Raw genomic sequence first — 15,847 nt, forward strand, 5'->3', positions numbered from 1 at the left:
CAGAGGTCAAACACAAGAATTTGTGCAAGTCACTCCACAAAGTACATCTAGACGTGCTTAGCAGTCTGCACGTTGGCATATTCTATACTGCGAGAGTGCGAGGGCTGTTCCACAAATAGAGCAATACAGTTCATAAACAAAGTGATCTGCAGTTTTCATCCTATTGATTATTCGTTACATTTCGAAGCTTTCGGTTTGCAAAACTTTTGTAAACTAACTACTACGTTCCCTCCATTAGTTTATGGAAACCGGAAAAACTAGTTCACAGATTTCAAAATTGACGTGATCAATGTATGAAGACTCAGCTTATAAATTATTATGCCAACTTATATGCACAACTTAATTCAAAACCAACTCAAAACAAAAAAGGAGTATGAGTTGAGGAAAAAATCTTAAGCACCAAGAAAAAGTAATTTAAGAATGTACACATTCTTACATTACCAAAAACATCTAACACATAGTAAAGCTACAATTATAATATCTACACTGAAGCATGCTACGCATAACTGTTAAAGAGGTTGCATTTAGTTGACATCGATCAACATCGATTTTTGTACAAAAACAAATACATGACTACCTACTAAAATATGTTACAAAGTGTACAGGTGAAACTGAGAGTATGCAGGGAACTAACTGGAACTTTCAGAAGCATTTCCTGTGAACGATTGAAGGCCCTGTTTCATCATAATCTGCCTTGGTCACATGCTGATTCTGAGGAAATACAACTTTGGCAAGAATTGCACCTCCAATCCATGCTGAATACTTGGTTAAGTCTTCAGGCATATATTCTGGTGCCTGTTGAGCAAGGGAGTCAGTACAAGAAGGGAAGGAACTCAGCAGATACATACTCCCGTATTTAGGTAATGTGGCAAGCTACTATCAGAAACTATTATTTCTAACCAAGAGATAACTCATGGAAATTCGGAAAGAAAATTACAATATAAGAGAGATAGAATCATCTTGACACATTTTAAACTCAAATGTTTGCATGTTAATCACATTCTTCCTAAGTTCTTTTTCAATTGCAACCGAGGGGATAGGGGAGAGGGGGAGATGCAAAGATTTACAGTTTGTTTGGATAAAGAAAGGGAAAGGAAAAGAAGGGGAGGGAGGAGAAGAGGAGGGGAGGGAAAGGGAGGGAAGGGAAGAATGGTGAGTTTTCCTTCTAAATCTCTCCATTGTTGGAGGGATTAATTTTTTACAATTTAATCCTTCCATGTCTCTCCCCTCCAATTCCCCCCCTTCCTCATTTGCTATCCAAATGAAAGATACTCCATCTCTCTATTTCGCTTCCCTTCCTTTCCCTCCATTTCCTTCAATCCAAACACACCGTTTAAAGAAAATGAGAGAGATAAAAAGGGATCCTTGGGATGAAGAGTTTATCATTAGCTAAATTAAGTAATGTTGTACTTGTTTTGCACCTTCCCAATTTCCCAAATATGAAATGTGGGTCAGTGAGAGTGACCTATGAGGAAAGCAATACTATCATAATTTCATGATTATCAATGAATTTCTTCACTTCTTCAATCATTGTATTCCACATGTCATAGAAACTGGAGTCCATATAAATCCTCAAAAAATTCGTCATCGTGAGTGTAAACTCAAGAAAAGTTTATCCCACCAATGCATCACTAACCAGCAAATCCTTCACTTCCCTAGTTTTAGTTAACGATATGGAAATTAAATCTCATTTGTCTACATAACTTAAAACAACAAATAGATTATATTACCAAAAACCCAACTCTTGCATGGCCCATCTTTATACTGCTGCTTTCTATAGAGTAATCTTAAATTGCTGTGAATATAAGCAGCAGCCTCCAAATCTTTAGAAGTGAGCATGATTCTCTTAATAACTGGTTAGCCACTCTAATACTTCTCGAAGAAGATGAAAAAGGTTGTGAAAGCAGTTTGAATGCTAGGCTTTGAAACTTGTTACAGAACTGTAGTTGGACTGCCAAGCCAAAGGGTCTACATATGCTCTTGCTCTATGACATGGTACACTAAAGTATCCTAATCTCACGGAAAATGCATCATATTTCATAGATCTTTAAAACGAAGAAGAGTTGTCACATTTCATCTCTTTTGTCTAACAAATTGGCTGTCAGTAATGGCTTGGTAGTGCGGGGCTTAAGAATCCTTTTAAAAGAGCAAAACTAAAAATATCAGTTTCCTTGAATCTATCAAAACAAGGATATGAAATGCAATACATACTCCCAGCTCTGACAAATATGAAGTATAATCTAAACATCACAACTCAACAATAGAAATTAACTTATCCCATACAGCAAGGCATTGGTAACAGTGTCAAAGATCATGTTACCTTAACCAGAGAAGGACGGATGGCTGAGCTACTTAAGTTGCACTCTTTCTGGAATCTGTCTTCAAAGCCTGTAGTACCAAGGAAATGTCAAGATTCTTGAGAGTTCATCCAAAGATATACCAAAGTATAACAACTACATCCAACATCCATTTACATAAAAAAATAAAATAAAAGAAATTAAAATTTTTAAAAAAAAAAAAAAAAAAAAGGTGAGTTCCAAATAAAGTCAACTATGGGAAAAGGGCATGTAGTGAGGATTTCAGACGTGATTATAGAACAATTTTAGCATCAAAAGGATAGAAGGGTTCCCAAACCACACCCTTCTGAACATGGGAAAGCACATGACTCTCACAAAGTTGAATGTCCCCAAAATTTACAAGAATTTGCATAAAGAAAAAAATATATATATTTTGATATACTACCTCCGTTTCCTAATATATGCAACAAAGGAGTATTATTTGTGAGACATAAAATATTCCTTTGTTGCACATAATAAGAAACGGAGGTAGTAATTAACTTTGACAATTTAAATAATTATATGTTGAATAACCAAACTTCTTTGATGGTGAAAAACCCTGCAAACATTTGAATATTAATTTTTATTGTTGATTAAAAAGAGAAAGAGTTAATATTTTTGGAAATTTTATTGAAACTCGAAGAGATTTAAATAATTATATTTTTGGAAATTCTAATTTTTATCACTGTTAAGACCCAAAGTCCCAAACCCAGGATGGGAAACTGATGTTGAGAGATTTAAAGATAAAGGGTCTATTCGGCAAAACTAGCTATAGTTGTTGGCTATTAGCTTTCAAGTAGCTTGTGAGCTGTAGAGGTAGCTGTAAGCTATCGTGGTTCATACTATGAGTGTTCTATAAAAGTAAAGATTGAAACTATAAAATACATTTATTATTATTATTATCATTATTATTATTAGTGTGATGTGTTATGTATCATATGTTTGATAATTTTAAATATTATAAAGTATAATATATATTGCAAATAAATAATCAATTTTAAAAATAAGATAGAAAAAAATATATTCCTCACAATGAAAGGAAAAGGAAAAAAGGATACGAAATAGAAAATTTTGATATTATGGTTGACTGAAACAGATAATACTGAGTCAAAAAAACATTAAAAAAAAATAAAAAAAAAGGTTGAACACTACTTTACAATTTCAAAAGCTATCTTTTTTAGCTTTCAACAACAGCTACATAAAAGCTACCTCTACCTCTAACAGCTACTTAAAACATTACTTCACCAAACACAAATATTTTTTTAATGTAATGTTTTGACTAGGTCTAAAAGCTAACGGCTACCTTAAAAGCTAATGCCAAACAGACCCAAAATATCCCAGCAGTTAATTAACTTCAAAATGGTGTGAATAATCTTATCCACCTAAGAAGAAATGGGTTTCAGGCACAATTCTTTGGATTCAAAGAAGCACTTCTAGCGTTCATCTACTCGTAAGAACTTGCTAAAGTTTTTAATGTGCTTTTGTGCATTGAATGTATCATACGATACCTTAGTGCTAGACCATGTGAAACCCAAGGCAGGGTGATATGGAGTTGTGTAATTGTGTCAAGCATTACTGCTGTCCCAATGCCTCTGATATGGATCTAATCTAGGATGATAAGAGGGAGTTAGGTACACAGCCTTAATCGTAATGAAAATTTGCAAAAAGATTCTTCGAGGCTTACACCCAAAATAGAAAATACAGTAATTGTTTCTGTTTAATCATTGATCTGAAAGCTAATAGAACTTATAAGTCTTTGGAGTCACATGACCAGTATGACCACCAAAATCCTGTATCACTGTTATTACACTTCCATGTAACATTGAATCCACACAAAATCACAATATTCACTTGGCCATTAGAAATGCTCAGAATGAGGGGATTGTGAACAGCTAGAAATATAATTTTCAAGTGTAAATTGAAAAACAAATTTAGATTTACTGGTGATCAGCATTTACAAACAATAAGAACCAGTATAAACAAGATTTGTTGCGATTGTGCGTTATTTTATTTATTTATTTTTTTTATCATGATTTGTGACAATCAAATAGAACCTACCAGACAACCACCAGGTAAAACTAAGGGAAATTCCTTTATGCTTTAGATTTTATGCATTTCACAAAAAATAGTTGCATTCCAGCACTCAATCAACGTACGTAAGTTGGGAAGTTCTCGGTCTTTGACTTACCAGCCATGCAAGATGTGCCACCACAGAGCACTGTGTTTTCCAGAAGCTGACGGTGATTCTCAGAAGATACAGTGGATATACTATGTACCAGCTGCTCAACAATTCCATTCGCTTCTAAACCCAATATAGAAGGCTGAAATAATGCTTCACCAACAATGTATCTTTCTCGTCCAATTGTAATGACCTGAATTTTGCATGCAAATGGACAAGGTCAGTGTATGTGATCTAATACATTCAGTACCATGTAATTAAGGTATGAGTAGATGAGGTGATACGCATAGATATTTAGTCAGCTAATTCAAAGAACTACAGAAAATTATCTGCTAGCAAAGCATGAGATAATATCTTGAAAGCCTAGCTATAAGCTATGAAGTGAAACCAATAGATCAGCACCTCTTCATTTATTTTCTTCAGTAGGATTACCGTTGCTCTATCATAGAAACACTAGGCAAACTCCACCAAAATCCTAAATCCAGCCTTAAAACTTTTCCTTGTTTACCCCCTCTACAGACATCATGTCCCCTATCATAAAGTGAAAAATGGCAGCTTCCAGAACTTTCTTCATCTCCTTGAGAACACTCTCCTAATTCAGGGATTCCGAATTTCAAAGTCTCCTTCACAAATACATTAGTCCAAGCAGTTATTCAACTAGATCAGCATAACATGCATCTGAATCTCCCCAAATACTGCCCAAAGCATAAAGCTTAATGGGGGTGGTTATTATGATCCAAACAAGCTTTCATCCCATATGGAACTTTTGAATATTGTAAGATCTAATGATGTCCTCTATGCTTATATTATATCATGCTTTCTGATAATAGCATATGTAAACATTCTTCCAATCTTAACACATAATTGTGCTCTTTGAACATTAACAGCTATACTATTTTCTTAAATAATGAAGAGTTCTCTACTAGATCTACGCAAGAATCTAGAATTACTCTCTTTATTCCATCCTCCATTTAAAGAGGGAATGAGTCATTATTCTTTCATGCCTAGTTTACCTAGTTACCTTGTGAGAGGTTACAAACACTCTTTAAGATTGTACTTCAGAGAAAGGATTTTGTAATACAAAATCAAGGGATATTGTGCAAGGTGGGTGATTATAAATAAATGCTTTTTTTTCACCTACTTTATTAGCGAGGGGTATATGGTGTTGGCTTTTTCCATTGCCTTATGACTTCCTCACTTTAGATTTGTTTCAAAATTTGTCTTGTTAGCTTTTACTGGCGATCAAAATCATAAATTATCAATCAAGTAAATATGAAAGCCAGCAAGAAAAAAAGGAATTTACTAATACTTGGGGAAAGGATCTTAAATTGATAAATTTAAGTGGTAAATCAGTAAAAAAAAATAAAAAAATTTAAAAAATAAAACCTGTCCATCAGGAAGTGCATGATGTTCTTTCTGAGAGTTATGCAATAGCTTCTCATAAGCAAGTTCATCCTCAGCACAACAAGAAATCTTCTCTTTCAATCTTTCAATATCAGACAATTTCAGATTCACTTCTGGATTTGATTTTCCAAGTTCCTGAGCAAGTAACTTCGTCAAATCAATGCCTCCAACCTCAAATCTCCTTGAAGAGATATGATGAACTGCACCTTCGATAACTGGTGCAATGTCTGCAAGTGATTAAAAAGTTTAAGTTACATATCCTTGACTTTCTCAAGGAACTTAATGTGCATTAAAGACCTTTGATGAAAAAGGTTTGGATACTTCTATTTGGATATTTTCTATATCAAACTAAGATCACAATACTCCTCTGTTCTTTTTTAATTGCAACGTTTTAACTTTAACACTTGTCAAACACTACTCTAACCATGAAAATCTTAAATTATGTATTGTCAAATATTATATGATAATGATATCGAAACAGTAGAACTACAACAATCTATTGCAGTTTAACGTTTATCTTTATACAAGTAAAGAAATTTCAAAGTAGGATCTAAACAGTGCAAAAATCAAGATCTAGCAATAAAAATAAATAGAGGAAGTGTGGGGGTTTGCTTTATAGATAAAATTTCCTAATATTAAGCAAAATCCAGATTTAGCTCAATAAGCCTCTTAAGGTAATATGATAACCTGAATGACTTTAGATGTCACATACTAAACCCAAAAGCATGAAGTTCAACTTTAGATCCTCCAAATTGGCCCAATAGTCAAACAATTAGACTAGTAAAATAAAAATAAACAATACTCGCACCTCCTGCATTCTGACTTGTGTTGACCGTTGCACTCTCGCCCAATTGGGCGCTATTACAAGTGTTTTTTGATACGTTATAAAGTTGATTTTCATCATTTATTCGCCCAATCGGGCGGAGGGTCGCCCAATTGGGCGCACATGCACGTTGAGATTACATGTCACTCTCGCCGGTCGGGCAAACCTCACCCGATCAGGTGCAGTTGCACGTCAACACACCAACAACTCTTTTCTCTTCCTCTTCCTTTGTAACTCCCTCTTAACACCCACAATTAATGGGATGCTTACGAGGTTGTTAAACCCCCCGTTTATTTCTGATTAAGTCCACATTCATTTGGTCTTCTTCAACCTCTTGAATTTCCTTTGACTATTCTATAAATTCCATGTAAAGAAATCAGATTTACACGCACAAAAATGAGCTAAACACGTTTGTTCTTTGGGCATAAGTTTACTTTGACTCCACCTCTTATCTAAAGTGCCTTAGTGTGAGAGTAGTGTGTAACCTTAGAGGACGATCCGGCGAATACAATTGCGTACCCCGATTGCACCAGAATTCGTTTTCAAAGGCAGTGATTTATCACGCCACACCAATTTCCTCTATTATATTGTTCTTGTTTATTTCCATTGAATTTTTGTATTAGACTCCACTTTTACAACTTGTATCTCATGGAATAGTGATACATCCATGCCCGCGCAAAAATAAAGAAAATTACATCAGGACAAGTCATGCGTGTTTGAGACTAAGATAGTGCTTGTAGAAATTCCTACACCTGGGAATTGGAAGTCATTACACTATTTCATTTTGCAGCTGAGGTAAGTAAACAGAGCTAGCCAACAATAAGGACCCAACTTGTTTTTGGGGCTAAATAGAGAAAGCTGAGAAGTTAGTCATGTGTGTTGGTGGGGTAACCCTCTTACAGATATATCCACTATTTCTGAACGACAGCTACTGCGATTTTGGAAACAGCCCTTCCACCTGTCTAGACAGGTTAGGGGGTAAGGCGGAAATATGAAGACCTTGTGAGACCTTAACTCCCTATGAATGGAAGGATACAAGTCAGGCTTTTGTTTTTTCTGTCACTGTTAGGAACATGAGTCAATAATGAGCATAATGCTGAACTGCATTTTTGCAGATCAAGCATAATAATTTAGGCCATTTGATATAGGAATCATCACCCGAGAGCTGACAGAAAAAGGCACTTCGCAGTTTGCACTCAAGTGTCATATCTTAACCTTAGTGTATAAATGCGCATCTCTTTAAATCTTTAATTAGTATAAACACTCCACATACGCATCAAAAATCAATCAAGAAGAAAATTCTATTTGTTTTAGATTAAACTACTTGACTATATAGTTCAGCTACAATGAAGCATTCCATCAATAAAAGAAGACCGCAAGTAATACTAAGCATCCACGAGGAATTAAGGAAATGCAGATTTTCCACAATTAAACATCAAAGCTAAAAAAGGGGGAATAACAGTTTCTCAACTCTATATTCACAGACCTATCTTTCCATGACCAATATCAACTGAGCAGCCAGATATACGCCCTACAGCATATAGTGATAGAACTCCTTGTTCTGCAGCATAAAACCCTGAGACATTGAAAGTTTCAAACAGCAGTTGGACCAATTGTTCTCGTAGACCCTGCAATTGTTCAAGAGTACAACATTACTTGAGATTTGAGCAACAGCTACAATGTGAATCACATCAACAAGATTGGATTGAACATGTTTGTCGATGAATAATATCATGGATCTACTAGAAAAAAATGTATATGCAATAATTCTCTGGTTAATACTACATGCATGCAAAATATATATAGAAATGAGACCAAAATCCAAAATAGAAACAATGAGTAAGATCTCAGGTTCAGTTACGGATAAGAAGCACACTCCATCTGCTCTTATTTTCTTACATATATAGATGAATTATGGATATCTTATTAAATCATAATAAATGTGCAGTGATTACGGGCTTCATATTCCTTGTTCAACAACAATTGATGGAGGGTATTAATTCTGCAGTCTCCTATTTCAGGAAAAAAAATCTGAGTATTTTTTTCCTTGTCTTGAATAAGCATCATAGCTTTAAAGTCTTATCTTAGTGACAATCAATCTTCACACTAATTTCTTCACACGATAGCATGCTAGAAAAAATATTTTCAAGCATACTCTACAGAATACATTCCAAAACTGGAATTACAATGAAGACATGGAATAATTCCATTTCATCATTTCACACTATGGTCGTAAAGAGCAACGTAACACTCACAAGACTCCACTACATCCAACACCTTGACTATTACCCAGATACAAATGTAATTGCAATTTATTTAAATAGTTGGGTCAGGTCATGTAGCTAACAACTTGCTTTGATTATATTCAAATAACTTCACTTTGGCCCCTAACACCATATATTAGCATGAAAAACATGAAAGAAGCCCACGTACTAGTATCATTTGAGAATGATTCATGTCCAATTACAATCTCTTCCAACAAGAAGTATTCAGAAATTATACGAAAGGGAGAGAGTAATAATCTTTGACCTTCGGAGTTGAAAGTGGATCAGTAAATAATATCTGCCCTTCGTTTCCCATTTCTCATCCAAGGCCCGTATAGAGAACATGATGCAGTAAATCTTCCATGGCATCCCAATCTCTAACGAAGCCACGAACAATGGGGTCAATCGTGATATCCTCAACTGTTGAAGCATTCACTGTTGAACCATCCTCCAAGACCTTCTTCATCTGAGTAGGAATTACCTGTGACTCATTGGACAAAATCACTAATGTTAATGTCAGTTGCCATCATGGGAAACAAATTCCTCATGATCACGAAAATCTTCCTCTCAAACGTTCTCATGTATTATTGTGAATATTTTAGGAAACATATCTTGTGAAAAGATATGATAGAATATTTAGGGTACTATTATCCTAGTATTATATATACATGATTGTGGCCATACAGAAAGTATTATTGATGAATTGTGCTTAGTTTAACAGAAACAAAAGCATGGATCGATATCAATTTACACCTCTTTTCATAATAAGGGGAAATCCACATTTCAATTATCATTAGCATTTCATTGCAACATATGTGCAACCTTTGCATAAAACAAGGTAGTTAAACCTTCTCATATAAGCCAGTTTTGAAGTGACAAGATGTTAAAGGGTAAAAGTGGGTGTTGAAAATCAAAATTACCAAAAACCATTCCTGCAAACCACAGCTCGAGCGAAAGCAGACTTCCCTATATCTACAATGGGCAATCTTGACTAAATATTTCCATCTCATACTAATTTGGCTAAACTACCAAACCCGAGCATGCCTTTAATGACTCCATTCTAAATTGTTTGACCCTCTCCTAAAAGAGGATACCAACAAATAGTACCACAAGTGAACAGCATAAGTCATCCTAAATTTTGAGGAAAACAAAATTATTTCACTGTCAGATTCTTTAGCCTTCTACCACATTATCTTTCCTGTCCCTAAACAATAATAACAACCTATATCCAAAAATTAAGGGGAAATTATGACATTTTATGTTCTCAATTGGGAACCTTTTTTTTTTTTTGCTTAACAAATCATGCATAAGAACATCCAAAGCAAAAGTTCAGCCATTTATCCATAAAACACATGAATTATGACATTCAATAAAACAATAACGCCATAAAATGATAAAAACCCTACAAATTAAAGCTAATAATTTTAATTTAAAAGTAAACCCATAAAAAAATTAAAGGTAAGCAACATAAATTAGCTTAAATTGGATTCTTTAAACTCCTACTCAACATGCAATTAAAGACATCACAGCAAAAAGATTTAAGAAAAAATCTGGAAAATACGTTGACAAAAAATTAACACACCCACAAAATAGAAAAAAAAAAAAGTAAGAAAATGAAAGCAAAAGTTAAAATTTTAAAGTGGGTATTGTGAGAAAATGTTGAAGGGTAAAAGAGAGTACCAAAGGTGGGTTTTGATCAGGAATCGCAAAACCAGCTTTGAGAAGCTTGGAACCTGCATCCACTACCACTGCTTCCATTGTTTTTCTGGGGATGTTGATAATCTGGGTTTTTGCATTGATTTTACAGTTATAAACCCTTCAAGCGGGTGACCCTATTTATTTGAATTTAATCACTCATTAACTCTTACTCCTTCCGTTTTTAAATGCTTGTCTGGCCGTTTTTAAATACTTGTTTTATGGAATATTATTTATGGAGTAGAAATCTAATCTAATATATCATATAACTAATATATAAAGCTAAACTTTTACCCAGGCGACGAGACAGCGACACTTGGCGTTCCAACTTTTCGCCAAGTGTCGTGCCACGTAGGATAGAATTATATAGAATTCAATTTGTAGGATAAAAAAGGTAGTTTAGAAATTTATTTTCAATTAAATTTGGATAGAAAATATAAAGCTAAACTTTTAGTCAGGCGACGAGATAGCGACACTTAGCGTTCCAACTTTTCGCCAAGTGTCGTGCCACGTAGGATAAAATTATATAGAATTCAATTTGTAGGATAAAAAAGATAGTTTAGAATTTTTTTTTTCAATCAAATTTGGATAGAATTTTAGGATAAAATTGTTAATTTAGAGTTTTATTTTTGATAAAGTAACAATATTTCATATGTACAAATTGAATTATAATTTTATTAAAAAAATAGATTATTACTGTCATAAATTATCATATAAATTTATTTTTTGTATCATAATATTTTTTGGAGCAAAGGAATTAGTTCAAAATGTACCACATCCATGATTTATAATATATTCTAATCAATTAAAATAATATACTTCACAATCTAATATAATTTTATTAATGTGTGTAGACCTGTCAATCAGGTCGGGTCACGAGTCATTTCAGACAAGGTCAAAAAAAAAATTCACCAATATTATTATTATTTGTCATTACATGTCTACAAGTTTAAATCGTCACAAAAACACGTCAATTCCTAACTAATTTTGTATCAATGATATGTTTTAAAATTTGACATGTAGATTAAAATATATGTTTAAATTTAATAAACAATCCGGGCATCGCACGGGCACAAAACTAGTATATATATAAAGGGGAGTTTTTCCCCGAGTTTTTAGAGAGCCACGTAGGATTTAATTTTCTTGTCGCGCCATGTAGGATTATGAATTTAAGTAGTAGCCAATTAAATAAGAGATTATGAATTTCTTTTACAATTAAATAATTCAAATGCCACGTAAGCAAAATTAGCAAATGAAATTTTAAAGTTTAAATTAATTAAATACAAAATATTATCTTTTGATATTAGGAATTTTATCTAATATTCTAAAAATAATATAATAACAATTTTAATCACATAAATATGAAAAATATTTTTTTTAAAAAAATACCGACAAACCGTGCATCGCACGGGCTTCATCTAGTATATATATATAAAGGGGAGTTTTTTCCCGACTTTTTAGAGAGCCACGTAGGATCTAATTTTCTCAGTGCGCCATGTAGGATTATAAATCTTAATAGTAGCCAATTAAATAAGAGATTATTAATTTCTTTTAGAATTAAATAATTTAAATGCCATGTAAGCAAAATTGGCGAATGAGATTTTTAAGTTTAAATTAATTAAATATTATCTTTTAATATTAGGAATTTTATCTAAATATATAACAAATTTTAGGCTCATAAATACAAAAAAAAAAAAAACTTATTTAAAAAAAATCAAACAAACCGTGCATCGCACGGGCTTCATCTAGTTTTTTATAATATTTAAGTCATTTCTCTCAGACCCAATATAAATCATATTTTATTAATTTTATATTATCTCTCTATCAATTATCTCATATCAACTACTTTTACTTTGTACAATTTTTTATTCTTTTTATTCTTTTACCTATCCCACTACCTTCATATTTTATTACTTTCTCCAATTTCCCCTAACACTCCGTACAAGGAGAATTGAAGTAAGTATTTAAAAACGGATGGTGTACATGTATTGATAGAGTTTTTTTTTTATTGGTAACAAATTCAAATAAATCATCACCGTTATTAATAGTTTGCTACTTTGGTTGGAAGGTTGGGTGACAATTACCATTACCGTTATTTGTTAGGGCCTGTTCTCTTCCGTTGAAATTCAGTTCAGTTCAGTTCAGCTCAGTTCAGTTCAGTTCAGCTTAGCTCTTAATTTATGTCTAATGATATTGCTAATGATATAAAGCCAAATTTCATTCTTTTAACCTCTTATTACAACGACAACATCAACAAAAACAATAATAATAATAATAATAATAATAATAATAATAATAATAATAATAATAATCTAATATATATAAATAAAGTAGGCATTTTTAGAGAGCATTGGGAGCGCCACATAAAAAAAGGTATATTTTCGACCAATTAAAAATTAGATTTCTATTTTATTTAAGAATTAAAAAAATCACACGCCACCTAAACAAAAGTGACGAATGAAATTTTAAATTTTTTCCACGTTGGTAAAAACGACGAATGGTAATTTATTAAGATTTTAATTATTTAATAACACTAAATTTTTTCATTTCTATTTGTTACAAAACTAACAATTATCTTTATATATAAGGATTTATATTATTTAAAAAACTAAAAATTATATTTTGATATTTAAAAAATATAAATTATCATTTGATGTTAATTGGTTAAAAGACATAATATTTTCATACAAAATTTTAAAATTATAATCCAAGAAAAAAATTTAAGAGATCACCAAAAAAATCTAATCTAATATATATAAATAAAGTAGGCATTTTTGGAGAACATTTGGCGCGCCACATAAGAAAAGATGTTATTTTGACCAATGAAAAACTAGATTAATAATTTATTTTAGAATTAAAAAATCCACTACCACCTAAACAAAAGTGACGAATGAAATTTTGAAATTTTTCCACGTAGGTAAAAACGGCGAATAGTAATTTATTAGGATTTTAATTATTTAAGAACACTAAATTTATCATTTTTATTTGTTACAAAACTAAAAATTATCTTTAGACCTTAGGATTTATATTATTTAAAAAACTAAAATTATATTTTGATATTTGAAAAATATAAATTATCATTTGATGTCAATGATTTTATGTAAATATCTGATAATATGATACTTTCATACAAAATTTTAAAACTTATAATGCAAGAAAAAAATTAAGATATCACCAAAAAAATATTGCATCACACGCCACATAAGCAAAAGTAATATTTCGACCAATGAAAAATTAGATTTATATATTAATTTAGAATTTTAATTTTCAGTCGCCGTTTAAGAAAAAATAAACAGATGAAATTTGAGAATTGAAAACAAAAAATAGTAATTTAAGATTTAAATTATGAAAAAAAAAACAAAAATTATCTTTTATATTATCTTTTACATTAGGATTTATATTATTTTAACAAATAATTAGAAATTAAAAAATATATTTTGATTTAATGATTTTATCTAACTATCCGATGAATGAGATAATATTTATTTCAATTTATAAATTCAAGTTCTATATACGTAAAATTTGAATAAGAATAATTTAAAACTTAACAAAATACTTTACCTTAAATTAATGTTAAAATAATATAATAGAAAATAAAAACAAAAAAATATTAAGAAATTACAAAAAAAATATACAAAATGAAATATTTAAAAACGTGCATCGCACGGGCTTACATTCATAGTAATGATGTAAAAATCAGCAACAAAGCTGACCAAATAACAACATTCATAATAAATTTTTTAATTTTAAAACCACAAAAAAGATGGAAAATATTATTAGCACCAAAAAAAGTTCAAATAGATTTATTTTACTAAAAAAATGATTTCACCACCCTTTAACAGTATTTTTTCAACCAATTAAAAATTAGATTTCTATTTTATTTTAGAATTAAAAAAATCACTCGCCACCTAAACAAAAGTGACGAATGAAATTTTAAATAAAAACGACGAATAGTAATTTATTAGGATTTTATTTATTTAAGAACACTAAATATTATCATTTTTATTTGTTCCAAAACTAAAAATTATCTTTAGATATTAGGATTTATATTATTTAAAAAAATAAAAATTATATTTTGATATTTAAAAAATATAAATTATCATTTGATGTTAATGGTTTTATGTAAATATCTGATGAGATGATACTTTCATACAAAATTTTAAACTTATAATGCAAGAAAAAAATTAAGAGATCACCAAAAAAAATATTTATATACAAAATGTATATATAAATTCGTGCATCGCACGCCACATAAGCAAAAGTAATATTTCGACCAATGAAAATTTAGATTTATATATTAATTTAGAAGTTTAATTTTCAGTCACCATTTAAGAAAAAATTAACTAATGAAATTTGAGAATTGAAAACAAAAAATAGTAATTTAAGATTTAAATTATGAAAAAAAAACAAAAATTATCTTTATAAATTTATCTATTTATTTATAAATTAATATTTATAAAGATGAATGAGGTAATATTTATTTCAATTTATAAATTCAAGCTCTATATATGTAAAATTTGAATAAGAATAATTTAAAACTTAACAAAATATTTTACCTTAAATTAATGTTAAAATAAGATAATAGAAAATAAAAACAAAAAAAATTAAGAAATTACAAAAACAATATACAAAATGAAATATTTAAAAACCGTGCATCGCACGGGCTTACATCTAGTAGTAGTAATAATAATAATAATAATAATAATAATAATAATAATAATAATAATAATAATAATAATAATAATAATAATAATAATAATAATAATAATAATAATAATAATAATAATAATAAATAGTATGTGTTTAAAATGTTTAGAGGTTTCAAGTTTTTAATATATTTTCCATACATTTTATAATATATTTTCCATACATTTTATAATTATAATTATATAGTATATTTTTCGTAAATATTTTAATATGTACATTTGTATATACACATATGTATAGTAATAAATAATCAATAAATAATCAAAGATCACTAATCCGTAGTTAAAAATCACTAATTAATCAGTTCAGTTCAGTTCAGTTCAGTTCAGTTCAGTTCAGCTGAGTTCAGTCAATCGGAACAGGCCCTTAGAGCATCAACACTGAATAGTATGCAACAATCCTTTCCTAATTTCTCTCTCCTTTCCTCCACTTGACACAT

At 30.7% G+C, this 15,847-nt stretch overlaps 1 pseudogene; it reads right to left on the reverse strand.

Moving 5' to 3' along the window:
* Window positions 1-378: 378 nt before the first annotated feature.
* LOC110718361 lies at window positions 379-10,874 on the reverse strand (annotated as a pseudogene).
* Window positions 10,875-15,847: the final 4,973 nt, after the last annotated feature.

This window comes from Chenopodium quinoa, unplaced genomic scaffold, assembly GCF_001683475.1.
Source record: "Chenopodium quinoa cultivar QQ74 unplaced genomic scaffold, ASM168347v1, whole genome shotgun sequence".
NCBI lineage: Eukaryota > Viridiplantae > Streptophyta > Magnoliopsida > Caryophyllales > Amaranthaceae > Chenopodium > Chenopodium quinoa.